Source organism: Amblyomma maculatum, chromosome 3, assembly GCF_055883805.1.
Source record: "Amblyomma maculatum isolate TAMU_Amacu chromosome 3, ASM5588380v1, whole genome shotgun sequence".
NCBI classification, from domain to species: Eukaryota; Metazoa; Arthropoda; class Arachnida; order Ixodida; family Ixodidae; genus Amblyomma; species Amblyomma maculatum.
In genome coordinates this window covers 14959346-14985716 of record NC_139346.1, presented here as the reverse complement: position 1 = coordinate 14985716, position 26371 = coordinate 14959346, and the positions used below count along the sequence as shown (strand labels likewise).

The following is a 26371-nucleotide window of genomic DNA, read 5'->3' as shown; positions in this document are numbered from 1 at the left end:
CAAGCATTCCTCTAGTTTTTGTGTCTTGCTGACGGTGCTTCTTGTTTCTTGCATTAAAAGAGACCAACCACTCTTCAGACGCTTCTGGCCAACTGCTTTTTGGCAAAGACACTATGGCCTGTTCGTCGTCTATTGACCAAGAATTTGCCGGAAGTCAAGGAGACCTTTCTTCCCGCTTTCTTTTAGAGCTTCGCACTTTTCCAGAGAAGCTTACGTCTGCGAAATTTTTCAGCGCAGTAGTCACTTTCAATTGTAGTATATTTTCTCTTCAGCTCGGAGATATATTTCTAGACGGCCTGCTTTTTCATGTAATCTTGAAAATGTTGATATTGCGAGACGTTTAGAGAAAGGCCTCAAAGGCCTCGCCATTCTGCGAATTCGAGCAACACAAGTTCATTCCACTGCCAGCGTACCAATAAACAACTCAACGATAACCTTTTACGCGTAAACCTTACGTTCTTCTTCTATGTCAAGACAAATTGAATTAGAATTCCCCCTGCGGGTTTCTAACTTGTTGAGCCTCTCTACTACTTCTTGTATATTACCTGCAGCTATATTCAAACCATTAACTCCAGCTGGCCTCGTCTGCATCTCTCTTATGTTTGCCTCAATGTTATTCAAACAATCAGCAATCTTCCTCAAGGCTCTAAACGAGGCTTTGGGCCAGCAATATTAGCCCTAATTTATTTATGACTATTAAAGTTTTCTGAGCCAATTCGTCGCCCCCAAGGCCCGTATTCATCGCAATTTTGCCATTAATAAGCGAATATGCAAAATCAGTTTTGGCAAACGTGCATGTGTCCATTTCTAGATAACAAGAAACATGTCATTACTGCGTATGATAAGTCGTGACTAACCTGTATCAGAAAAAGACGAGATTCTTCGCACTGCATCCCCCAGGGTTATGTAGCGCCACAAATTTGAGCTTGAGACTAGAGACCCTGTAGTGGAGCGGTCCGGAAATTTCGTCCACCTGGCGTTCTTTATGCGCTGAGCGCGTCAATATTTGGGGGTTCAACTGCTTCGCACGCTTGTTCAATCTCGCCATGAATGACGCGCATGTTGGTCTGTATGCGTGAACGCCTCGGTGCAGACATCACGCTGAAGTGAAGCCATTCTTAAGAGAGCATAAATAGGTATAACCGGGGTTACACTCGGGAATTGTTTCATGCCATGACGACCTGTACTTCTCGATTCATACCATGGACCGTGGCGTGAGCGGTTCCTTACGTTTAACATATCTAGGAAACCTCAGCATGTTCAAGACGTACCGAAAAAGAACATATGAGAAAATGGTACTGAATGGGGTTCATTTGTTTCCGTGGTATGTTTTCTGTTGCTCCAGTAAACCTAATCATACGTGGAGAAACGGGAAGATCATTATAAATTCTAAAGAATTTTCTCGAAGAAAAAAAAACATACAACAAGGAATCCAAGCTATCGGCTCAGGAAAGATAACGCTTAGTTTAAGGGCTGTTACGAACTCGTAATAGAACCCAATCGTCACTAAATACGCTTCGGTCAAACTTCCAGAGTTTTCACCGTGCTTATGCGCATGCGCAGTTAGGAGGACTGTCTGATTTTTCAACCCTTGGGTCTACAATAAAGTTTAAGAGAAAAATAAAGCAGTTAATAAAGAAAAAACTGTAGTAGTGAATCTCACACCGCTGCATATAATACATTTATCACCCTAGGCATAAAAAAAAACGAATAATGATATATTAAACGATTTCACGCTGTTCTGACGCCTTAAGAGCCATTTTCGCACACTTCTCCGTGCTATTACAGGTAAAATGAATTACTACGAGTTGTCATTCATTTGAGATTTAGATTTGCCTCATATCAAAGGTCGAATAAGTTCCCTTGAAAAACTATTTTACCCTTTGGAGCTAACGACTGGTTACCTATTTTCGCTCCAGATTTACCCTCAAATCGAATGTAGTTATATAGGGAGCAAAGAATTGAAACATAAGTGTTGTGGCCATAATCACATTCTAAATTTATTTCTACCAATTTGCAAAATTGAAGATTACATAACATCATATGTAGCCGTCTGCGTGGGGGCTTAGCGTCATGGTCAAGAGGCATTAAATGATTAAAAAAAAAATCTTTCACATGTTTACCACTCCATTTCATGATTTTGAGCTTCATTTCATTCTGGAAAACACTCCACATAGACAGAGCGTTTCTACAACCGATACTATTTAGTAGATTAAGGAAAGGCTGATCAACGCTGGCAATAAGACGAAACCATTCACAATTCCTTTTCAAAGCTTTCTTAAATTATGGACAACGCCACGCAGAGCCTGCTGAACGTGGCTCTGTGCAGCGTACCATTCCGGATAAAAGGCGAAAAAATATAGCTGTCGCTTCATACGTTGATTCCCTTTCGCACAGATAAAATAAGTTGGGCTCAAATATGGTAGCAATGTTGTGTTCTCGGCTCCTATTAAGGTGGGCAAGCTGGGAGCTGCTGTCCGAAGGAAGAAAGATGGAATACCCAAGAACATAGGTTGGAAAAAAATATTAATAGAAACAGTTAGCCCCCTGTAAAATAGCTGTGGCGTACTAGATTCCTCTCTCTTGTAGCTTTACATATAGGGCCATCCAAAATCCGTGCGACTACAGCTCAGCGTGGGCGCATTCGCCGGAACTTCAACGTATCCGGTTCATCGAAGTAGCGCATAAACAGAAGCGGTGCTTCGTATTGTCTGGAAGCCACTGCTGCATCATTTTTATGACTGAGGTAACACCACAAATAAGCAAAAAGGAAAAACCAACTAGGCCCAATTCTCGCCATTGTAGAAGGAAAAATATGGCATCGGTACTTTTAAAATAAATAGCGTGTCGATTCCGGATAACGCGCATAAAGAATGTATCATGGATTCATCTTTCACAAAATATAATCGAGATCTGGCGCGTCCTTGACACTCAATGGGAGGAGCTTATCATCATCATCGTCAGCGGATGAGAGATTTCCGTGCCAAAGATAGCATGGTCCGCTAATTGCTAACTTTCCACAAGACTGAACAACACACTGCAGTGGATTGATGGATGGAATATAGGAGCGTCCCCTTTGAAACGGGGTGGTAGCAGTTGCTATCATGCTCACTGTTTCTCCAATGTATTAATTATTGCTTGAGACTGGTTACCTATACCATCATTCTATTTTCGTTTCTGCTTTTAAGCCACCAATGATCCAGTCGTTTTTTGCTAGCTAGGCTTACTCACTAGTGAGGGAAGCGTAAGAACGCCATCTCGGTGAGTTCGGTACTGCCAGCACACAGGTGCTGTTCTAGGCCCCTGTGCCACCTCAGGGCGCAGCCACGCTGAGCAGAGTTGGAACAGCCCCGTACACTCAGCAGACAGGGCGGCGCATCAATGAACGGCTTTTGAAGCGCCAAACATCTTTGAAGAAGCTTTCAACAAACTTGCGTCGGGTGTCCCTGTCGGCATCGAAGTTATGTTTATTCTTAGCGATCGTTCTACAAGAGGCATTTCATGTCTTTAGAAAAGTAAACCTGTGTCAGTCAGCAGCCTTGTCTTCACATGAGACGGGCTTATTAAACCAGGGTCGATAATCGCACGTGTGGATGAGAGACAATTCCATTATGCCTTTTTGACCAAGAGCGCATGTTTGATGCTTTGCTTTAAATAGAAGCATGGTATTTCCAATAAACGCAAGTTCAGAACCAAGTGCGTCCTCTTTCTCTCTTTGTCTCTGCGCTGTTTTATAGCAAGATGCCAAATTAACTCGCCCGAACTGCAGTTTTACTCTCGTTAACATAGAAGTAGTTAGTAATACGTAGTACGTAATACGTCATAACCATAATGATATTAACTAAATTAAAACGCGGATTAAGGAGAGGCAATTAAACATTGACAATCACACGAAATCATCCACGGTTTTGTAAAATCTAATATTAACCAAACAAACGATATTTTTCTGTACTGCTGGAGAACAAGTGTTAGGGTTTAAAAATACAGTCTGACATTTATCTCTAACTCAAAGCCAGATCATAAGCTAATAAAGTGTATTTAGTTAATAATAGTAAAGCAACTTTCGCCCAATAGCACTTACGTCCACAATTTGCAAGCTACTAGAACGCATGTTAGCTATGCGCCTGTCATGGTGGCTTGAACGATAAACTGGTAGTCGCGCTCAGATTGGCTTTCCACCTCATTTGGGCACTGAATATGGGTTGGATCCCCTTTCAAATATGGTACTACTACGAAGAAGATCCCGCAAAATCCGGACCATTTTAACAATGAACGTTCACAAGGCCTACGACAACGTCAGCCACTCAGCGATTCTAGCCATTATGCGCTGGCTACGTTTCCCACCCAGAGTATGTAACTTAGAAGACCGTTCTATTTCCATACGGATTGGTAAAGAACATGTTGGATACATTGTACAAGACATTCCGGTCAGAAAGATAGCTATATGCTAATTCATCACTGCTCATTTTGTAGCAGAAATCTGGTGCTATTTATTAATATCAAATAATGTAACCTTTACGGTTATCGCTAGCTACGACACATAGAAAACGCTTCTGGCAACATGTGCGCAAATAACAGACTGCTTTTGTTTTCAGGTGGACTATTTCTTCGGCCAATATTTAATAAATGAGGTGTCCCAGCATAAGTATACCTGACAGTGATGAATCATCGCAACGGGAATGAATAGGTTTATTCGGTGACAGCTAATTCTAAACAATCAGTCGGAATGTCAACATCACAAAAGGGCATGACGATTGCTTTACTCGAAGATTCAGCAGAACCGGAGACATCTTCGCTTCACCCTACCCACCTGCAGAAGCACCAAACCCCCACTGCCCATTTACCGGCTTCGGCATCCACCTAGCACCTCCACCAAAATTTGCGTGGTGGTGGTGGTAACGTGGTAGTAAAAAAAGAGAGTGGCGATACATTAAAATGCACCCTCCATTGTGCCGAAATGCGCCCACAATGCTCAGTGACGGCCATTGCAAGAACCGTGCTCGCTTATCGTCAAGCTAAAGAATGCACTCCGCTCTCAGCAGCTCTCCAAGTAAAAGCGACAAGAAAACGAAAAAATATAAAGTCATCAATAAGAACTAGAACAATTTGAAATAATACAGGAGCAGTCACACGTGGCTGCGGTCATTCGAGATAAACCTTGTTGCATCATGCACTAAGAAGAATGTGATTATGTTGCATACAGTCGCAGTATCTGCGTTTTCTCTCTGTCATTTCAATGCCTCGTTATTAGTGTATCGGGAATAAAAACACGAGGTTGTTCCTAGGCAGAGAGATACATTACAGTAACTGATTGATTGAACGATTGAATGAATATGTGAGTTCGAATCTTTCCCAGGTATGTTGCTACTGTCGTATATCGATGATGGAGCCGTTGTCTTAAGTAATCCGCCTGCCAGAATTTTTATCTTTTAGCACCAAATGTATACTGAATTACACGGCAGGAAGCCGTCGGTGTGGTTTAGTAGAATAAGCGTGTGAGCCTTAGGCGCGCTGTTTCATTTAGCAGCATGGAGGCGCAAAAACGGCAGTAAAATCGCTAGAGAAGAGGTACTGTATAAGAGTAAAATTATTGGAGGCAAAAACAAAAACACGCTTCACAAACTACCCGAATTGGCGCCAAGCGCCCCTGTCAAAAGTTTCACAGGCTTCGTTTGCAACAAGATCCTGCGAAAACAAAACAAAAAACAAATTCTAGCCTCTCCCCCTCTCCTAGGCCAAGCCATGTGCACGCAAACCATGATGGTTCAAATAAGTCCACCTCTGTACGACCACGCCTTTCAGCACTGGCACATACTCCGCCTTCTTTTTTTCCTTCCTTTTCGTTCGACCCGGCAATTCTAAGACTATCGATTCTTCTTCCAGATGATATTTCTCCGACAGGTTAGCCCCGCCCTTCTCATCCGACCAGCGTCGCATTAAGACTGCGCCTTCAATTTTCTTGCTTCAGTTTGCATATTCTAGCGGGATGGATTGTCGTTCAGCTATTCGTTTTTATGCATTCCCCCACAAAGCCCAGACACGGAAGAAGCACGAGCCTTAGAACGGTTCCTTTATTCGTCTTCTCTTCCGTCAATGTGCTGCATTGGGGACGCGCTAAGAAAGCGCAGTCATAGCGGAGGCGCTCATCGCACGTCTACTTTGTTCGCTGAAGAAAAAGCAAGTAATGGCCCAAAGCGAATGATCTGCGCCAGCACAACAGTTTTCGCTTCAGGTTCGAGTTTAGGTCACTCATTAGCATACAGTCGTACTCCAATTGAGTTATAAAGCTCCACTCTAATCCAGCCATATACATGAAAGTGCTTATGTCGATACTGAACGAGTCGGCTGCGTTTCACTGTCATTGCAGTATACGCGCCGAATAAAAGAAAAAGGAGTAGCATGTGGGATTAAAAATGCCAGTGCGTTCGCTCCCAACTGAATATTGCTGTGAAGGTTGTCAGCTCCTGGAGATTGACGGCGAAATAAACAAAAAGGGGTTCCAGTGCTCAAGTACTAAAGCAGCCACCAGGATTTCCCACCACATGCATGTCTACCAGATCACCTGAGGGCACAATCGGGCAAACTCAATCCTGGAAAATATCAGCATATTTCCATAGATCCAAGATGCAAAAATATACCGGGTATCCCAACTAACTTGAACCAAGGGATAAAAAATAATACATTTGAGGTAGGTCAGTGAAACCAATTGCATTCAACTGCCAGCCTCCTTTGCGCACTACAGGCGATTTTTTGTTTTGCAATTAATTAGCTAATTATACTAATTTTTCTAATTCATTAAATATCGACTTTAGACCAAACATGTGAATTGGAAAGTTGTAGAGCACCTTCAGAAGCCCCCATTCCATTAATTGCGATAAAGAAAGTCTCACGTGTATCTTTTTTTCTGGACTCAAAAGAAAGCCCGCAAAATACAAATAATACCACGTGACTAGTGCATTTGTGCGCCGCAATTGTGGTGCTCTCAGTCGTGGTTTGAGCGAACGAAATTAGCTGCTGCCGTGTCTCCTTTGCCCCGTTAAAGCGGCAGGCCGATATGCCTGCGATGGCTTCTTCGCCCGCGTCTGACAGCCGGCCCACGTGATGGTGCAAGTAGCACCAAGAGCGGCGAGCCGACACCACCGGGATTCTAACAAACCCTCCTTCTCTCCCATCAGCGAACTTTACGGCAAACGGATGAGCGATAAGGTATCAGCCACTGCGCATACAGGCTTGGGTAAAGGGGCGAGATGACATGTGACTTGACTAAAATAGCGCTGCACCTTCATTTGTCGGTTCTTTATCGTCATCCGCCTGTCGTGATGTAGGCTGCTGCGGTGCACAGGCCTGGCCAAGATCGCGGTGACGACGGGCGAGCTCGAGCTCGCTCCAACCATCGCCAACATTTCTGCCTACCGCTGCAACGGGACCATCGGGTCACGGCCGCAGCTGATTTCGTTCGCTCAAACCACGACTGAGAGCACCACGATCGCTGCGCTCAAATGCGCTAGTCACGTGGTATTATTTGTATTTCGCGGGCTTTCTTTTGAGCCCGGAAAAAAAGATACACGTGAGACTTTCTTTATCGCAATTAATGGAATGGGGGTTTCTGAAGGTGCTCTACAACTTTCCAATTCACATTTTTGGTCTAAGGTGAATATTTATTAAATTAGAAAAATTAACATAATTAGGCAATTAACTAATTGCAAAACAAAACATTGCCTGTAGAGCGCAAGCAGGCTGGTAGTTGTATGCAACTGGTTTCACTGACCTACCTCAAATATATTATTTTGTAACCCTTGGTTCAAGTTAGCTGGGACACCCGGTATACACGTCCACAACTATCTAGAGCGCTCAAGTGTGCACCCTGGAGTACACTTACATTATTTATAAGCTTATTGGCCCTCGAAATATTATCATCATAGAAAGCAAAAACCCCAAAGTCCAATTACAGGTAGACGGGACAAGAGCTAAGTAGCAACTCTTTTGAAAATACTATGTCGTAAAACCAACACAAGAAAGAATACATCACATGCCTTGTCGTATTCTTTCCTGAATTGTCCTCTTTGCGCCTTAGTGTTTTCAAGTCATGAAGAAACTCGGCCCACAGGCCGTCATTCTATAGCAACTGTTTCTTCGGATAGAATGCCTAGCATCACTATTTTAGTGAGTATTGCTTGACATTCTCAACCATGCTTGCATTAATACGGCAGATGTGCGTTTTCACTGTTGAGCGTCGGCAGCTGAGGTGGCGCGCCCTATGCCTGACACAGGTTAGCGCGTCCTTAACAAAACGAACGAGTACCTTTTTTTGTTTTGTATGTCTGCAATACGCCATAATTATTAATGACTACTTCGTACAGAACGGTGGTGGCAAACTTCAAAAAGTGACCTGGTTGGCCCCTAGCATGCACCGTTACACTAATTACACCGCCCGCTGTTTTATCGTCATGCAGTTTCACAGCCGCTATCGCCAAAGATTGCCAGCGAAGGCGCTGCAGGCCGTGAAAAAAAAATGAAACAGGTCCCAGAATATTCCTACTTGCCGAAATTTTAATCGCAACTTTTCGCGTCCGTTCCTGCGTTTCGTGGCGTCGCCGTTGTCCCTCGTAACCTAAAGCTTCATCGTAACCAGCTCCACAGCCGGGGCACAGAACTTCTGGCGCCATTTCTCCCGCACGCCCAAGCCGAAAAACATAGCCGCCACCGTTCGCCACTCCTTGTAACCTCCCACCTGCGCCCTCTTCCTCCGTTGCGGCAACAGCGCAGCAGCGCGCTGTGTTCTGCGGTTGCGGAAGCGCCGGCTCGGCTTCAGTGGATCACGGTGCATGCATCCCAAGCCGAAACGCAGAGCCACGTTCATTTGACTCCGCCGCGCAACGTTTCTATGCGCCCACGCGCTGCCTCCCGCCACCTCCCGACAACTTAATTGCTCTCTTCGCTCCTCCTCCAATGCTACCCCTGTGCAGCGCAGTCAGAGCGCCGGATCGGTGGCGGCGGATCTCGATATTTGCACCGCCCGAGCCGAAATGCATAGGCGCAGCCATTCGCCTCAGCGAACTGCCTGTCTATTCAAACAGTTTATTCTCTACTTGCATATACCTCGTCCTTGGAGAACCAGGCATTGGTGCAGCAAGTCTAGCAAATATCCATTTATTTTTCCGAGCGCAGAGCTTCCTTGATAACTATCAAGAATTGTTAGCGGAGTGTATCTTGAAGAAGAAATATGTGTGAAAAATAAAAAGTTGTCTGTAACTGTATATACATGTCTTGCTAAAATTCTGTCTTAATCTATGAAAAAGATGGAAAAGCTGATGAGCTGGGCTCAAATTTCGCATTAGGAAGTAACGTCATTGTCGCCAAATATTTTATAATGTGCAGCCCTTTCGATCCCTCACATGACTTATACAGGCGTTTGCGGTTGTCAAAGGTGCGCACTACTGCATCTGCGCATCGCAAACAGAAAATGTCATCCTGTCTGGTCTTAGCACTGGCAGGTGCCAAGACGTGTTATCCAAGGTTATTTCTACGGATTTCAGCGTCTTAATAGACTATCGTGCATGACCACGGCTGTGAAAGGCAGTGATAAAGCATCCGGCAGTGTAATCAGTAAGGCGACGCAGGATACGATACAAGCTATCCCAAACCGCGTTATCAGTAAGCGTCTTGCGTGGACCCAGATCAGTCTGTTCGATCGCTCTAGACAGGCATGACGTGCTGACGACTGTACAGTCAGCAGGGGTGTAATTTGACTTAAACCGATTAGGACGTGCGAAAGAACTGCTTCGAATGGTTTTACGTGGTTTTGCTTCGGTGTTGATATTGACAGGCGTACACAGAGATTGGAAAAACGATAAAGCGCATTTGGCTAAGTAACTTAGGGGATGAATTGCAAAGAATTATTGATGAAATAAACAGGAAAAGCAAAAAGGTAGGCCAAAAATTATCATGCACAAGACTAAGATAACGTTCAACAGCCTAGGGAAGGAGCAGCAGTTCGCAATAGGTAGAGAAGCGCTAAAAATCGTAGTTGAATATGTCTACGTAGAACAAGTAGGAACCATAGACCTGGATCATGAAAGGGAAATAACTTGGAGCTTACGATTGGCATGAAGCGAATTTGGCAAGCGCTCACAGATTATGACTAGCAGCTTACCGGCATCGCTCAAGCGGGAAGTATATAACAGTTTCATCTTACCTGTCTCACTTATGGGACTGAAACATGGAGGCCAACGAAAAGGGTTCTGCTTAGGTTGAGGACAACGCAGAGGTCTATGGAGCGCAAAATGGTAAGTGTAACGTTAAGAGATCAGAAGGGCGCAGGGTAGGTCAGAGAAATAACTAAGGTTACTGACATTTTAGTGAACATCGAGAAGAAATGGGCATGGGCAATACCTGTCGTGCGAAGAGAGGATAACCGATGTTCGCTGAGGGTAACAAACTGGATTCCAAGTGAAGGAAAGCGTAGCAGGGAAAGGCAGAAAGTTAGGTGGGCGAATGAGGTTAAGAAGTTCGCAGGGGCCAAGTGAATGCAGCTACCACAGGACCAGGTTAATTGGAGGAATATAGGAGAGGCCTTCGCCCTGTAGTGGGTATAGTCAGGCTGAGGATGATGATGATGATGATGATGACGTTTAGAGCGATGCAGAGAGTTATTGTATGAAAAATGGTACATGTAACTTTAAAGAAAAATGCCCAGACTTAATGACATTTTAGTAAAACTCAAGAAGAAATGGGCATGGGCAGGGCAAAGCAGTAGAAATGGCGGTGGCGTTCCTCCGTTTGTCAGAACCTGTCACGGCGGCTAAACACTTCCCGGATTGTTGCTGAAAACCACTGCGTAAGTAGGGCTCTCGGCTATCTGCCACATACTCCTGTGTTGAAGCTCCTAATTCTCATAACTGTACGTTTATGCAGTCACCCAAGCGTCATTATGCCGGCTAGTAACCCCTTTATTACTGTGCGGAGCGACGTAGCCGAAGAGAACCAATCAAATAAATGTCTGCAACTGTGCGGAAAAAGGCAACGGACAGCGACAGAAGGCAACCACCCAAAGGAAAGCATGCTTGAGATGTTTATTGTACATGTAAAAGAAAAAGAAGCACTTTTCAATTCGCGCATAAAGAAATTATCATCTATATTCTAATATATTGCTGGCGGTCCCGAAACGAAAAAGCTGCTGAGAAACAACTTCAGAGTGCCTCCCATACAAGGCACCAGCATACAAAGCATATATGTGAATTAACTAAGAATACACATTTTTTCTTCCAGTTTATATGTTAGAATAAAAAGCAAAGCTAAACACGCCTCAAAATATAACTGCAGCGAAATGTAAAAAAGTTCCTATGGCGAAAATTAAATCGTTGAGAATTAAGCACACAAAATAGACCCCATCAACAGCTGCTTAAAAGGAATTTGCGTATTTCGTTTCGGGTAACAGTCTTCACTAGAATTTTTTGTTGAGCTAGTCGGTGCATGTTATAATATAAAGAAGCCTATTTCATGACAAGAAAGGGTTTTGATTGCGTCAATGAACCCTTGAAATTGTTATATGATAGCGAACTGTCTTTTTTGGGAAGCCACGGTTAAAAATTTGGGTTATTAGAAAGACGAAGCGGACGGCACATAATTTTATGTGTTTTTTTGTTTCTCGTGGGCCCCCTACACCTTGTCATAGTTCACTTTTTATCGGTTTTCCTGTTTAGTTTTTTTTTTCACCTTCCATATTGTTACGAAGCGGCAAGCCGTAGAAAACAGAAGAACAGAGGACAAAGAGATGATCGATGACAGTGAGATGATGTTTAATGAATTGTTGCCGGGCCTAGCGCGAGCGCTTCTGTCCGCGCCACTGGCCGCTTCTTTATCCTTGATCGTCCGTAACATGACCCGGGCCCACCGAGCGATCGTCCCGATCGCGAACGAGGAAGTTTACCGATGTTGATGATTCCATGGCATGATGATGGGCATGTCTGGATACTTGAGGAAGAGGAAGAAGGAAGAATGGAACGGCTTTGCCGGCACGATGATTCCCGATGAACCTTGGCAGGACACTCTCGGGCCACACGTTGCACGACTCGGTGGCGGAGGACAAGGCACGCACCGCATGGCATAAGCAGGGGAGGATGTATTGAAGTGTAGCGGTTTCTTGGGTCGTGGGGTCTTTGGTCAGCACATCTGGTCAGTGGGGTCATATATGGTCGTTCGTGTCTCTCCTTGTGTCTTGTGGTCATGTGTGGCCCCCCATCTCGGGTCAGTCTCTCGTTCGTCGTGTCTTGTGGTCGGGGCGGGGGGGACGGAGCGGAGGAACGGCAAGGTCTTGCTGTGTCCGGTAGGCCGGGGCACTGCCATGCGATGCCTCCTGACCTTCAGCTGACGTCGCAAGACGTCGCAGGGCACCGAAGCTCCGGACCGGAATGAGGGGGTGATCATGAAGTATCTCGTACATCCAACCAAATGTTACGAAGTACCAAGCCGAAGAAAACAGGCGAACAAAGGACAGAGGCTGCGTAACATTATTTTACTTATCACTCTTTTCGCTGTTATTACATGTTTTATTACTTCTATGGCCTTCTACACCATGTGAAGGTTTCTTTTTTTCTGCCTTGACTCAGCAATGCCACACTGTTCCTATATATTGTACGCGTCTCATTTAAAAACAATCAGTTGTTAGTAAGCGCTTGTCCGCGTCTCTTCCTTGTGTTAGATCCTTTGCGAGCGTTTCATTATTTTTAATCAGTCTTCAAGTGGATACTTTTGATCACGGCGATTTTTTGTAAATTAGTATTCTGTCTTTTAAGGACGGCAATACGTATTCAGTGCGTCTGACAGCAATGAGCCACTTCACACAGCTACATGTACGGAGGTGGCCAATGCACACTCATAATGTCAATAAGGAATCAAGAAATGATTTAGACACAATGTTGGTAAACAGAAATGTCTAGATAGGACGAAAATAAAAAAAAAGTTCAAACATTTATTATCCGGCATCCAAAGAACAGCTCTTTACAGTAAGACACTCTGGCGATGTAGCGCAACACTTTTGTCTGTAGAAGCAATAAAGTATCAATCATCTTGTGGGTAGTGGTACCCCACATCATCACCATCATCATCATCATCATTGTCGGCCGGACTATACCCACTGCAGGGCGAAGGCCTCTCCCATACTCCTCCAATTAATCCGGTCCTGTGTAGCTGCATTTACTTAATTTATGCGAACTTCTTAACCTCATTCTCCCACCTAACTTTCTGCCGCCCCTGCTACGCTTTCCTTCCCATGGAATCCAATTTGTTACCCTAAGCGACCATCGGTTGTCGGAGAGAGAGAGATAGAGGGAGGGGCCACAACACCAATGTAGTATAATGATAGCATGGGAAGAAACCTGAGCACGAAAAATTGTAATTTAAAGTTTCGACATCGCGAAAACACTCCAGTGGCCGACGAAAGTGATTTGGAAACGGATTCAATATGATACATCCTTGTCATATGAGTAAAAACGTTAAGGCCAAGAGTTTTATGTTTATCGACTATATCAGTGAATGTGTCACCTAGCGATGCACATTGTGGCACACGCAGCTGTTTTCCTCTATGGACATTATTGCCTTATGTTTATTCTCATTTTTCTTAACCCATTTCATTGGGACCATGCGCAAGCTCAGGCAAAGCGAAGAGTACTTTGGCGACCGCTTCATTTGTACCACGGCCAGAAACAAAGCGGCTGGTATCGTCTGTGGAAAGAATGTATGAAGCGTTAGTGTTTTGGTCAATAATGTTATAAATGAACACGTTGAACAAGAGGGGTCTCGACACACTACCTTGAGACACAGCAGAAAAAATTATTCCTAAAGAGGATAAATAATGCTCTATTGAAACTCACTGTTCAAGAGTACGAAGGTATGATAAGGTCAGTTGTTGGGCGAGTTGGTGACGATGTTCCATATCTACAGCGCGATAAACGGGACAAGAGAACACAATAACGACAAACACAGCGCTGACTGACAACTGACTTTTTATTGCTTGTCCAGTCGGTATATATACCCCACTGGAAGGCAGAGATAGAAATCAAGACACACAGATCATGAGAACACATAAAATTCACACTACTACAGGGTCGCATCAACATTCGCATTCGAGATAAGCTGTTTCTTTTTCTGATAATGCCACAGATGGTGCACTTATACAACTTTCCGAGAGCCTCGCTATCATTTGTGCTTCCACCACCTCTCTAGTCAACTGGTCACGATGGCTTCCTAAAATCATACACTCATTGTACAAAGGTTGGCAGGCGCTCCTATCCTCACCTTCGTCACCTTCCTTGCAGCTGCTGCAGTGCTTAGCCACGTGACCGGTAATAGGGACATGCGTAACATTATAATAATGTTCTTTTAATCTTTCGTTAAGACATCGGCCAGTCTGGCCGATGTAACTCTTCCCACATGATAGCGGCAGGGAATAGATCACACCTTCCTGGCAGTTCACAAATTTTTTGGCGTGTCTTTTTCTGCAGCCGCTTGGTTCATCGTTAGCCGAATTAACTTTTTTGACCAGTTTCGAGAGTCGGTTAGGAGCCGAAAAGACAACGTCGACTCCGGCATGCTTGCCAATCTTTCTCAGGTTATGTGATACCTGATGCATATATGGCACCACAGCAAACTTCATCTTCTTTTTATCTGGTCTTTTCTCGCCTTTCATGTCAGCTTTCACTTTTTTCTGGACTTTCTCTGCCACAGAAGTCAGAACGTCAGAAGGGTAACCGGCCTGTGTGAGGCGGCACACTTGGTTTTTGAAGCTAAGTTCCAGCCTGTGCTGACATGTCTTTTTTACAGCATTGTAAAACACTGAATGAACAATGGCTCTTTTTACGAGCTTTGAATGAGCAGATGCATACGGAAGAATCGGTTTTTGACCGCGCGGCTCGAACGCCCAACAAACATGGGATGAGGTGAAGTGAAATGAATCCACATTCACTGAAGTTTACCTAGAATCCACATTCACTGAATGGAATGGAGATGTATACATTCAGAGAAATGGAATTTGTATTGGTTCGTGCCTTGCACCTGTTCTTAGTGATGTGTTCCTGGCATCGCGCGATAGGATTTTGAAAGATCGCCTTGAAGGGTCCTGTGTTTGTGGGATTTTTAGGTTTGTAGATGACTACTTTGTGTTTTTAGAATGTGACAACCTCGATTTCGAGCAGCAATTCCGTCATGTTTTTACTGTGTTCTTAGAGCATCTTAACCCCATGGTCTTAACGCACGAAGTGCCTGAAAATGGTTTTATTAGGTTTTTAGATTTCATTTCACTTCACCTCATCCCATGTTTGTTGGGCGTTCGAGCCGCGCGGTCAAAAACCGATTCTTCCGTATGCATCTGCTCATTCAAAGCTCGTAAAAAGAGCCATTGTTCATTCAGTGTTTTACAATGCTGTAAAAAAGACATGTCAGCACAGGCTGGAACTTAGCTTCAAAAACCAAGTGTGCCGCCTCACACAGGCCGGTTACCCTTCTGACGTTCTGACTTCTGTGGCAGAGAAAGTCCAGAAAAAAGTGAAAGCTGAGATGAAAGGCGAGAAAAGACCAGATAAAAAGAAGATGAAGTTTGCTGTGGTGCCATATATGCATCAGGTATCACATAACCTGAGAAAGATTGGCAAGCATGCCGGAGTCGACGTTGTCTTTTCGGCTCCTAACCGACTCTCGAAACTGGTCAAAAAAGTTAATTCGGCTAACGATGAACCAAGCGGCTGCAGAAAAAGACACGCCAAAAAATTTGTGAACTGCCAGGAAGGTGTGATCTATTCCCTGCCGCTATCATGTGGGAAGAGTTACATCGGCCAGACTGGCCGATGTCTTAACGAAAGATTAAAAGAACATTATTATAATGTTACGCATGTCCCTATTACCGGTCACGTGGCTAAGCACTGCAGCAGCTGCAAGGAAGGTGACGAAGGTGAGGATAGGAGCGCCTGCCAACCTTTGTACAATGAGTGTATGATTTTAGGAAGCCATCGTGACCAGTTGACTAGAGAGGTGGTGGAAGCACAAATGATAGCGAGGCTCTCGGAAAGTTGTATAAGTGCACCATCTGTGGCATTATCAGAAAAAGAAACAGCTTATCTCGAATGCGAATGTTGATGCGACCCTGTAGTAGTGTGAATTTTATGTGTTCTCATGATCTGTGTGTCTTGATTTCTATCTCTGCCTTCCAGTGGGGTATATATACCGACTGGACAAGCAATAAAAAATCAGTTGTCAGTCAGCGCTGTGTTTGTCGTTATTGTGTTCTCTTGTCCCGTTTATCGCGCTGTAGATATGGAACGAAGGTATGACTGCAATACTGAAAGAGATAAGCCACGATTACGGTATGTGTGAAGTTTTATCAGCAATAAATCATGGTTAATTAGTCAAATGCCTTACTACGGTCTATAAATATATCGATAGTAAAGATTTACTATCTTCAATTGTTAGTATATTCAAATGGGTGGTTTATGGTTTGGCTTATGAGTTTTAGCCCTGTTACGACCGTGCATCATCCGCACTTGCGCGCTCTATTGCTCGCCTGAGGGCATGGATAAGTGCTGTGGATATGTGCTGTTGGTACAATGGCTCTAAGTGAGCCTGTTTCCAGGAATCCTGTTTTGTAAGCCTGTTTTGCTTTGTGGACACCCTGCAAATGCCAAATTGACCCTGTCAAGAAAACGTCTAGAAAAACACAAAGAAATGTCCCCCTGCGGGAAATAGCCGGAAGTGCTTTCGTTCAATTGTTCACCCTTCCCGTCGAGAAGCGCTATGGTCAAGTAAGGAATGCCTATTGTCCAAAGGAGGCGACAGAGTGACACGTCCGCTGACGTACAGGACAAGAAAGGAGCAAGGTGATTACGGCCATTAGAGGATTTCCTGGGAATGCAGGAAAGATTTGCAATTGTTGGAAAGGGACAATGCTGGGAGCCGTATGCGGCGCGCACGTGCACTTGGGTTTCTGAGAAGTAAATCCACTTGCCGGAACCCGCCTATCGATTCTTGGCTGAAGAATAGAAATGTACCTCCTCGCCGTTCCCCAAGCTTTTCCCGCCAACAAGCGACCAGGCCCAACGAAACAATGCCGGGCCAGTCAGTGCTTCAGACCATCAGTGCAGTGATGTGTTCGATTGGATGCCGATATCTGAGGGGCGTGCCCTGGATTTGGTTGGTCAGCATCTTCAGAGAGGGGCTGGACATAGGGGGTTTTAAGGACGCTGCAGAGCACGAAATGTCGCTCTGAGCCCTGGGTAAACGGCTCATCCAAGCCGCTTCTCGCTATGAACTCTTTACGCTTGCCATTTTGTTAATATACCCTTCTTTTTCATGTAAATAATCATGTAAATAAGTTTTCTCAAAGTGCCATTAAACCTGCTTGTATATATTTTACCAACTTCGAAGATTCAGTCCTTCTTCAACCCCGAGTCTCTGCACGCTACCAAGTGAAGGCCGGGTCGACTTAGCCCCAGCGTCACGACAACTGGTGACCAGCGTTGGGATCTGAATCTACAAGCCACAACATCTGGTGATTGGAGGTGGATCTGAAGCTACAAGCCACAACATCTGGTGATCGGAGGTGGCATCTCAAGCAACAAGCAGGAGCAACAATCGGCCAACAAGAGAGCAGCTCGGAACATCGATCGCATGTGTGGGTGAGTGCTTGGCTTTTCTTCTGATGTGGACCAGGTTCTAGAACAGGGTTAGATTTTAGAACTGGTAAAAAGAGTGTGGAAACGCCTTTAGGTTTGGTAGTTTGCACTGTTGTTTTGGAAGTAGCCGACACTCAGAGCGATCATGGACCTACAAAAGCTGCAGAAACCGGAACTGTTGCTGTTGTGTGAGGAATTGGGAATTGATACAAGTGGTTTGGCACGAAAACCCTTGATTATAAAGGCAATCACCGATCTGGGAACCGATGATGAGGAGCTCAGTGAAGCATGGAACCTCATCGGTCAAAAAAAGGAACAGCTCAGACAGCAGAAAGAGCGGGAAAAAGAGGAAAAGAGGCGTGAGCGTGAAATTGAAATTGAGAGAGAAGCAAAAAGGCTGGAGCTAGAAATTGAGCTCCGGAAATTAGAACTAGAGTTGAGCAAGAGGTCGGGCAATTGTCCCCAGCTAGCGGTACCTCTTCTCAACAGGGAGGCAGATTTCAAGATGTCAAAGTACATGCAGCCATATGTGATATCAGGGGATATCGGTCTGTATCTGGCTAACTTTGAGCGAACCTGCGAAAAACTGTCCTTCCAGCGAGACACTTGGTCTCCGAGATTATTGACGGTTCTGCCCTGCGAGGCAGCGGAGGTTGTCGCGCGACTAAGCAAGGAGGACGCGGACAACTACGAGAAGGTCAAAGCTTGCCTTCTGAGAAAGTATAGGCTTAGCGCCGAGGCGTTCAGACAACGTTTTCGGAACGCTACTAAGTCCAGGGACGAGTGTTACCCTGAATTCCTGTACAATTTAAGAGTCAATTTGGGCGAGCGGTTAAAGAGCACTGATTCCTACAGTGATAGGGACGCTGTAGTCGAGCGAATTCTTTTGGAGCAGTTTTATACCTGCCTCCCAGAAAAAGAAAGAAATTGGTTACAGGACCGAGGCGACATTAAGTCGGCAACTGAAGCTGCCGAACTCATTGAGGAGTATGCTTCGCGCCGACAATTCAGCAACCCAGCAGAGGATAGGCCCCGCAATCCCAAGTTGAGTGTGAATAACCGTCAGGAAAGGCACTTTGCTAGAGTTGAAAACAAAGAAAGGAAGGCTTCTTCAGGCAAACTTCCTAGAAAGGACGGCAGTGAGAAAGGTGGGGAAGTGACCAACGCGCAGAACACAAAGAATAAGCTTGAGGCTAGGAAGCCGCTCACATGCTTTAGGTGTAATGAGCAGGGTCACATTGCCGTCAATTGCCGGAAAGAAAAGATTGCTTTCTCGTATGTCAGTGACTGCGATGAAAATATGCAGCTTTTGGAACCCTACCTGCATGACCTAGTAGTCAACGGGAAGCCTTGCAAGGTACTGCGCGATTCGGCCGCAACGATGGATGTTGTCCATCCGGCGTATGTGTCGCCTTCCGACTATACAGGACAGCGTGCATGGATCCGCCAGGTAGTGGAGGAACAGAGTGTGTGCTTGCCAATCGCGAACGTGGTCATCGAGGGCCCTTTCGGCGAGTTAACAACCGAGGCTGCCGTTTCAGGAAAGCTTCCTAAGTGCTATCCGTATTTGTTCTCCAACAAATCGGACATGCTACTGCGAAAGAGGGGCATCCTTTTCGGAGACAGAGTTGTGCAAGCCTTAACACGTTCAAAGGCGCGAGAACTAGCTACACTGCTCATTCCAGAAAAATCTACAGCGGAGGAAACGGCAGTTAAAACTGTGGTAAATGCGGAAGATAGCAGGTCAGAAAACTTTGAGAGCGAGGCATCTCAGATAAGTCAACTTGAAAGTGAGCTTGATGAGACGCGGAATGAGGACGTTCTTGAGAATAACCTCTTGCCGCCAGTGTCTAATAATCTCACGAGACTTTTAAGTGGAACCCGAGAGGACTTAGCTATGGAGCAAGCCAATGATCCTAAGATACAGGAGCTTCTCAAAAGGACGGAGCAGATAGGAGAACTAAAGAAATCCCAGCTGTCCGATCTGGGCGAGATAATAACAGAGTTTGAGGCCTGCTTCGTGGACAGGCCAGGCAGGACTGATTTGACTGAGCACGATATTGAGCTGACTTCAGACGTGCCAGTGCGATCAAGGTGCTACCGATTCTCTCCAAGGCAAAGAGAAATTCTGGATAGGGAAGTAACTCGCATGCTGGAATTGGGAGTAATAAAACCCTCGGAAAGCGATTATGCTTCGCCTATGATCTTAGTAGAAGCTCCAGGTAAAGACCCTAGGCCTGTGGTAGACCACCGAAAGCTAAATTCTCTCACCAGGGATCAAGTGTATCCTATTCCGAATATTGAGGAGAGAGTAGAACAGGTCAGTAGAGCGGCATATGTGACTACGCTGGACCTTACTCGAGGATACTGGCAAGTACCGCTCACTGAACGCGCCAGCAGATACGCGGCTTTCGTCACTCCGACGGGCAGCTACCAGCCAACAATGATGAGTTTCGGGCTCAAAAATGCTCCATTTTGTTTTTCCCGACTCATGGATAGGGTTTTAAAGGGGTGTGAAACATTCGCGGTGCCTTATTTAGACGACATTGCGGTTTTTTCCGACTCATGGGCGGACCATATGGTACATCTAAGAGCTGTACTGAGCCTTTTGCGTCAAGCTGGACTAACCGTAAAGGCCGAGAAATGTTGTCTGGCAAGGGCGACCGTGGACTACTTGGGTCACAATGTAGGTCAAGGTTTCAGGAAACCCAGCGAGATTAAGATTTCTGCGGTAGCAGACTACCCGCGGCCGAGCACGAAGACGGAAATTCGAGCATTCCTGGGTCTGACTGGATACTACAATCACTACATCCCTAACTATTCAGCTTTGGCCAGCCCTCTGACCGACGCTCTCCGCAAGACAGAACCGACAAATGTAGTCTGGGACGAACAAAAGGAAGCCTCCTTCGTAAACCTGAAGGCTGTGCTGATTAGCCGTCCGGTATTGCGAGCTCCAGACTATGACCGAGAATTCACTGTCCAGTGCGATGCCAGTGATTGAGGGCTAGGTGCTGTTCTCTGCCAGAAAGATGACGACGGTAATGAGCACCCCGTGCTCTACCTGAGCAGAAAACTGAGTTCTAGGGAGAGGGCTTATTGCGCGTCAGAGAAAGAGTGCGCTTGCATTGCGTGGGCCATTCAAAAATTGCAGTGCTATCTTGGAGGGGCCAAATTCACCGTAGAGACGGACCATTGTCCCCTGGCTTGGCTGCAAACTGCGAGATCGAAAAACAGTCGCCTTCTTAGGTGGAGCTTGATTTTACAGCAGTACAATTTTGAAATAAGATACAAAAAGGGGAAATTAAATGGGAATGCGGAAGCGCTTAGCCGCTGTTTCTAAGCGGTCCGAGGTGTTCTTCACCATGTATCCAAATTGATAATCAGGTTTTTTTTTTCGTGCACTTGTATATGTGTGACTATGTAAAGCAGCACGTTTGGTTTTCTAGGAATACGTGGGTCCTGAGCGTCTTGAGTGTGGGCGTTTCTCGAACAACGATGGCAGTTTTCTTTTAACCTGGTCTCTTCAGACGGGAGCCGAGTGCTTGCTTGGACATGTGGTTGAGTTTCAGACAGCTCAAGCAATATGGCCTACGACAATCAAGACAACGCGACAAGCAACAGCGAGCTTCAAGCGTTCATGTGCAGGCCATTAAGTCGTCTCTTCATGCAGCAGCTGCGACTGCTGCAATCCGAGGCTCTTCTGGCGGGGGAGGAGGCTGTTACGACCGTGCATCATCCGTACTTGCGCGCTCTATTGCTCGCCTGTGGGCATGGATAAGTGCTGTGGATATGTGCTGTTGGTACAATGGCTCTAAGTGAGCCTGTTTCCAGGAATCCTGTTTTGTAAGCCTGTTTTGCTTTGTGGACACCCTGCAAATGCCAAATTGACCCTGTCAAGAGAACGTCTAGAAAAACACAAAGAAATGTCCCCCTGCGGGAAATAGCCGGAAGTGTTTTCGTTCAATTGTTCACCCTTCCCGTCGAGAAGCGCTATGGTCAAGTAAGGAATGCCTATTGTCCAAAGGAGGCGACAGAGTGACACGTCCGCTGACGTACAGGACAAGAAAGGAGCAAGGTGATTACGGCCATTAGAGGATTTCCTGGGAATGCAGGAAAGATTTGCAATTGTTGGAAAGGGACAATGCTGGGAGCCGTATGCGGCGCGCACGTGCACTTGGGTTTCTGAGAAGTAAATCCACTTGCCGGAACCCGCCTATCGATTCTTGGCTGAAGAATAGAAATGTACCTCCTCGCCGTTCCCCAAGCTTTTCCCGCCAACAAGTGACCAGGCCCAACGAAACAATGCCGGGCCAGTCAGTGCTTCAGACCATCAGTGCAGTGATGTGTTCGATAGGATGCCGATATCTGAGGGGCGTGCCCTGGATTTGGTTGGTCAGCATCTTCAGAGAGGGGCTGGACATAGGGGGTTTTAAGGACGCTGCAGAGCACGAAATGTCGCTCTGAGCCCTGGGTAAACGGCTCATCCAAGACGCTTCTCGCTATGAACTCTTTACGCTTGCCATTTTGTTAATATACCCTTCTTTTTCATGTAAATAATCATGTAAATAAGTTTTCTCAAAGTGCCATTAAACCTGCTTGTATATATTTTACCAACTTCGAAGATTCAGTCCTTCTTCAACCCCGAGTCTCTGCACGCTACCAAGTGAAGGCCGGGTCGACTTAGCCCCAGCGTCACGACAGCCCCACAAAGCAACTCAGGCTATGAGAGACGCCGTAGTGAAGGGCTCCGAAAATTTCAGCTGCCTGGGGTTGCTTAACGTGCACTGACGTCGTACAGCACACGGGCGCCTTCCTTTTCGCCTTCATCGAAAAGCGGCCGGTTTTACTATGATCTCTTTTTTTGATTACGGAGTGGTGTTTCTCTTGAATTCCCTTGCCGAGAGCTTGTATATAAAATTATTGATACGCGTGAACATTATTTTCTCTAAACTTTTCAAAAAAAAAAACAAGTAGCATAGACATGGGCTTGTATTATTAAGTTCGTTTTTGTCGCCCCTTTAGTAATAATTGAAACTGTTAGTATAACGATATCAGATGGTTCATACTGACACGGCATTTACATCAGTATCGATTATTAGCCACGCAAGCAGCACTCGGCGGATCACATGTTCATCTGCCTATAAAAAGGGCACTGCATCAATAAACCTTTGTTCAGTTCCACCTGGCGTCCGGCTGATACACAACAGAAACCGTAGTCGTTTTCATCTTATGGAGAAAACAAGCCGACTCTAAAATAAGAATAAGTATATACTCAAGGCATGGGGCAATAATAGAAATTAAAAATTCCACAGACCTTGTCTGAAGACCACCAATATCAGTAGAAATGCGGTTATTTAAATTTACGAATGTTCGATAGATTTGTATTTCAACAGTTGGTTAAATAAATACAGTAGGAAACCCTATTTGCCTCCCCATTACCATTTTTTAAGACTGATTACTAGGTTACGTTGACGGCCGCCTATGGTCCTGAAATATGGAGGCTAACGAAAAGGCTTAAGCTGAAGACAACGCAGAGAGATATGGAAATGAAAATAGTAGATTTAACGTTAAGAGATAGGAAGCATACAGAGTTCGTTAGAGAAATAACTCATGTGATTGATACTTTAGCGGAAATCGAGAAAAATGGGCACAAGCAGTACCATAGCCTCCTTTATACACTCTGCGCCTGGCAACTCCCGCTCCTCCTCCGTTGACAAGTTACGCCGCTGGCTGCCGAGCGATGGCGAAAGCGACGTAGGGTCACCCTCGCCAGGCGAGTGCTGGGTGTGTCGTGTTGCAAAGCGGTCCGGATAGCCACGCGCTGCCGCTTTCTCGCTGTTTCGTTGAGTGTTCTGCAGTGTGCAAGGTCATGCTTCTACTTTTCTCTGCCTTCGGGTGCTGCAGAAATACAGCATTCCACCAAATGGTAAGTGCCAGCTTTGCTTTGTCCTTCCGGCGATCGCTGCGCAGTGTTCAGCTGCTTTGAGGCTCGTAAAAAATAGTGACAGCACCAGACACTGTGTTTATTAAGCGTCAATACTGCAATAGTAATGTTAGATGTGCACCTGTGCTTTCTGGACTGCAATGCTAATTGCTTCCCTGCCTAGCTCGTCTGCGTAGTGTGTTAGATGTGCTCCTGCGAAGTTTTTTTTTTTTTTTTTTTTTTTGCAGTATACACTAATTACGAAATTTTGTGATAAAATAAAAACACAAGATTTACCTATTCTCAAGATGACTACTTTAAAGTGAGTTAAATCGAATCGTGCAAAGCCTATATTAGTTTTCCTTGTCAACTAAATCTCTGTCTCTCCCTAGCATCGGAAGCCGCAAAACTCGTACTAACCGCATTAAGGCCTGTGAAAAATAATGACAGCACCAGAAGTGTGTTTATTAGGCGTTAGTAAGGTAATAATAATATTAAATGTGCACGTGTATTTTCTGGAGCGCGATGCTAACTTTCTTTCTGGTTAGCTCGTCTGTGTGGTACGTTACATGTGCTCCAGCGCAGTATTTTTTGTTTCGCTAACTGCGCAATTCTGTGAAAAAATAAAAACACAAGCTTTGCCTATTGTGACGATTATTTTGGAGTGATCGAAACAGAAAGATGCAACGAGTATTTGTTTTCCTTGTTTTTCAAGTTAAAAAAAAAATGTTTGTACGCGCTGAATCATTGAAAGTAACAGCATCGTCGTTCAGCCTCCGAGACGCTTATCTGTCTTTTAGGCTATCCTACGTTCCTACAAATGGTGTGTAGAGCTACTGCTAACTAGAGACGCCGGCGCATGCTGCGAACTGTTGCGAATGCGCCGGTGATGGTTCGTCAGGCACTGCCACAGTGCTCCACAAGTGCCGTCAGCCGAAGACACCATTAGTTCTGTATGTGTTTAAATGACCAAAACAGTGACTGAAAAGCAAAATGAATTTGAATGAAATGCCTCGGATTGCAAATGATAGCGTTGTTGACAAAGATACAATAAGTAAATGAAACACACTAAATGAGCATGTGATTCGGGGTGGAACTGGCCTCAAAATCACGAAACCCGTGTTGAACTATTACCTTGTATTTTTCCCATCACAGTTTAATCGCAACTATTCCACCCGAGTATTCCACTGTGCTTATGAATACTCACTGGCGTGGTTGCAGCATATCTCTCATAAACTGCATGCGCTCCACATATGGCCATCTTGATTTTGCGGCCCCACTGGAGCCACTTCGTGTAGTGTCTTCCAGTTCCTTTACGCTTTCGGTGAAAAGCGTCTTTCAAATTTCGCCATCTCGATTCGATTTCATCTATTGTTACTCTTAGAGGAAAGAACATGACAAAATGTTATGAAAATGTTTCTCGAAGAACACACAAATTTTACAATTACCAGAGTTTCAATATAAAAAATGCCTTTCATTTGAAAAATGAAATTCTGAACGTTCAATTTTCTAATTCAGACAAACGTTTTACCTAATGGTGGACGCAGCTTTCTGCTGTAGAAGTGGTGACAAGGACGCCGGCCTATTCTATAGCGTTCTCGCAGCTAGTTGGAAGTCGTGATGAAATAAAGAGAACACTGTACTGTAAAGAAAAAAGGGTAAAGCGCAGCGAGGAGGTTGTACTACACTCGAGTAGTGCCATGATGGTACTCCTATTAATTATTTTTGCTTTACTCGCACAAATAACTCGAAAATGTAGATCTATAAAAACATTGAAGTTCATAAAAAATGTTTTCAGATTTTACTTTCCTACAGTTGCAAAATATAAGTGATATAAAGGTTGATAAAAACGTACTTGCGACTGTTTCGTATCGTTTTGTCGATTTTACCTAAAACTAGAGGGTGCTGGCTGTACGCAGCTGTAGTACGCAATAACTACCATTATGGCTGCGAACACGATTGGCAAAAAAGTGGAGAGGGTTTACATGGGAGTGCCGCCGTCGCTTTCGCTCTAGTCTTAGTAGTGTTAACTCTATGGTAAAGAAGTTGGCTGAGACAGATAGCTGAGAGAGAGGAAAAAGTGTTTTTGGCGGGCTAGCTGTCTACAACCTAAACCACTAACGCTCCGGTTATGCCCGCTACCAGTGCCTGAACCCCCGCTTAACACTTAGTGGAGAGTGCGAGGACGCGGAGCTACACAGCTGTATCCTTGGTGCTACGAAGCCATCTCACGCCATCCAACCCATCGCTTCTTTATCGCCACCCGCAACCTGCTCCGGTGCGCTTCGCCAATGGGATCCTGCCCTTTTCAGTGGCACGGACGATCACGATTTCGAGCATTGGCTGTCCTCCTGCGACCGATTGAGCGCTCACAACCGGTGGGACGAAAGCATGACACTGACAAATGTCGTCTTCTACTTGACGGATATCAAAAGCCATAAATCGGACTTCGCCCCCTGCTGCGCTTTCAAGACCGCCTTTATTGACATCTTCGGGCGTCCGGCCGCGCGCAAACTTCGCGCTGAGCAGCATCTTCATTTTCGCTCCCAGCAGGCTGGTGAAAGCTTCACCAGCTACATCGAAGCACGTCAGTGCATCGGTGACACAGGCTGACCGCATCGAGCATGTGCTCAAGGGCACTGATAGCGACACCTTTCACATTCTTGTAACCAAAAGCGCCAGCTCCGTTAAAGATATCTTCAACCTGCACCATAATTATGACGAGCTGCGCTGAGAGCGAGTCTCCTCCCGGTTACCCTCAGCACAGGCCGAGATTTAACAACAAACT

General features: G+C 45.3%; 1 protein-coding gene across 1 annotated transcript in view; it reads right to left on the bottom strand.

Moving 5' to 3' along the window:
* The window catches only part of LOC146194263 (gonadotropin-releasing hormone receptor-like), a 329819-nt gene that overhangs the window by 103902 nt on the left and 199546 nt on the right, over positions 1-26371 (bottom strand). The gene's annotated exons all lie outside the window — the stretch shown is intronic.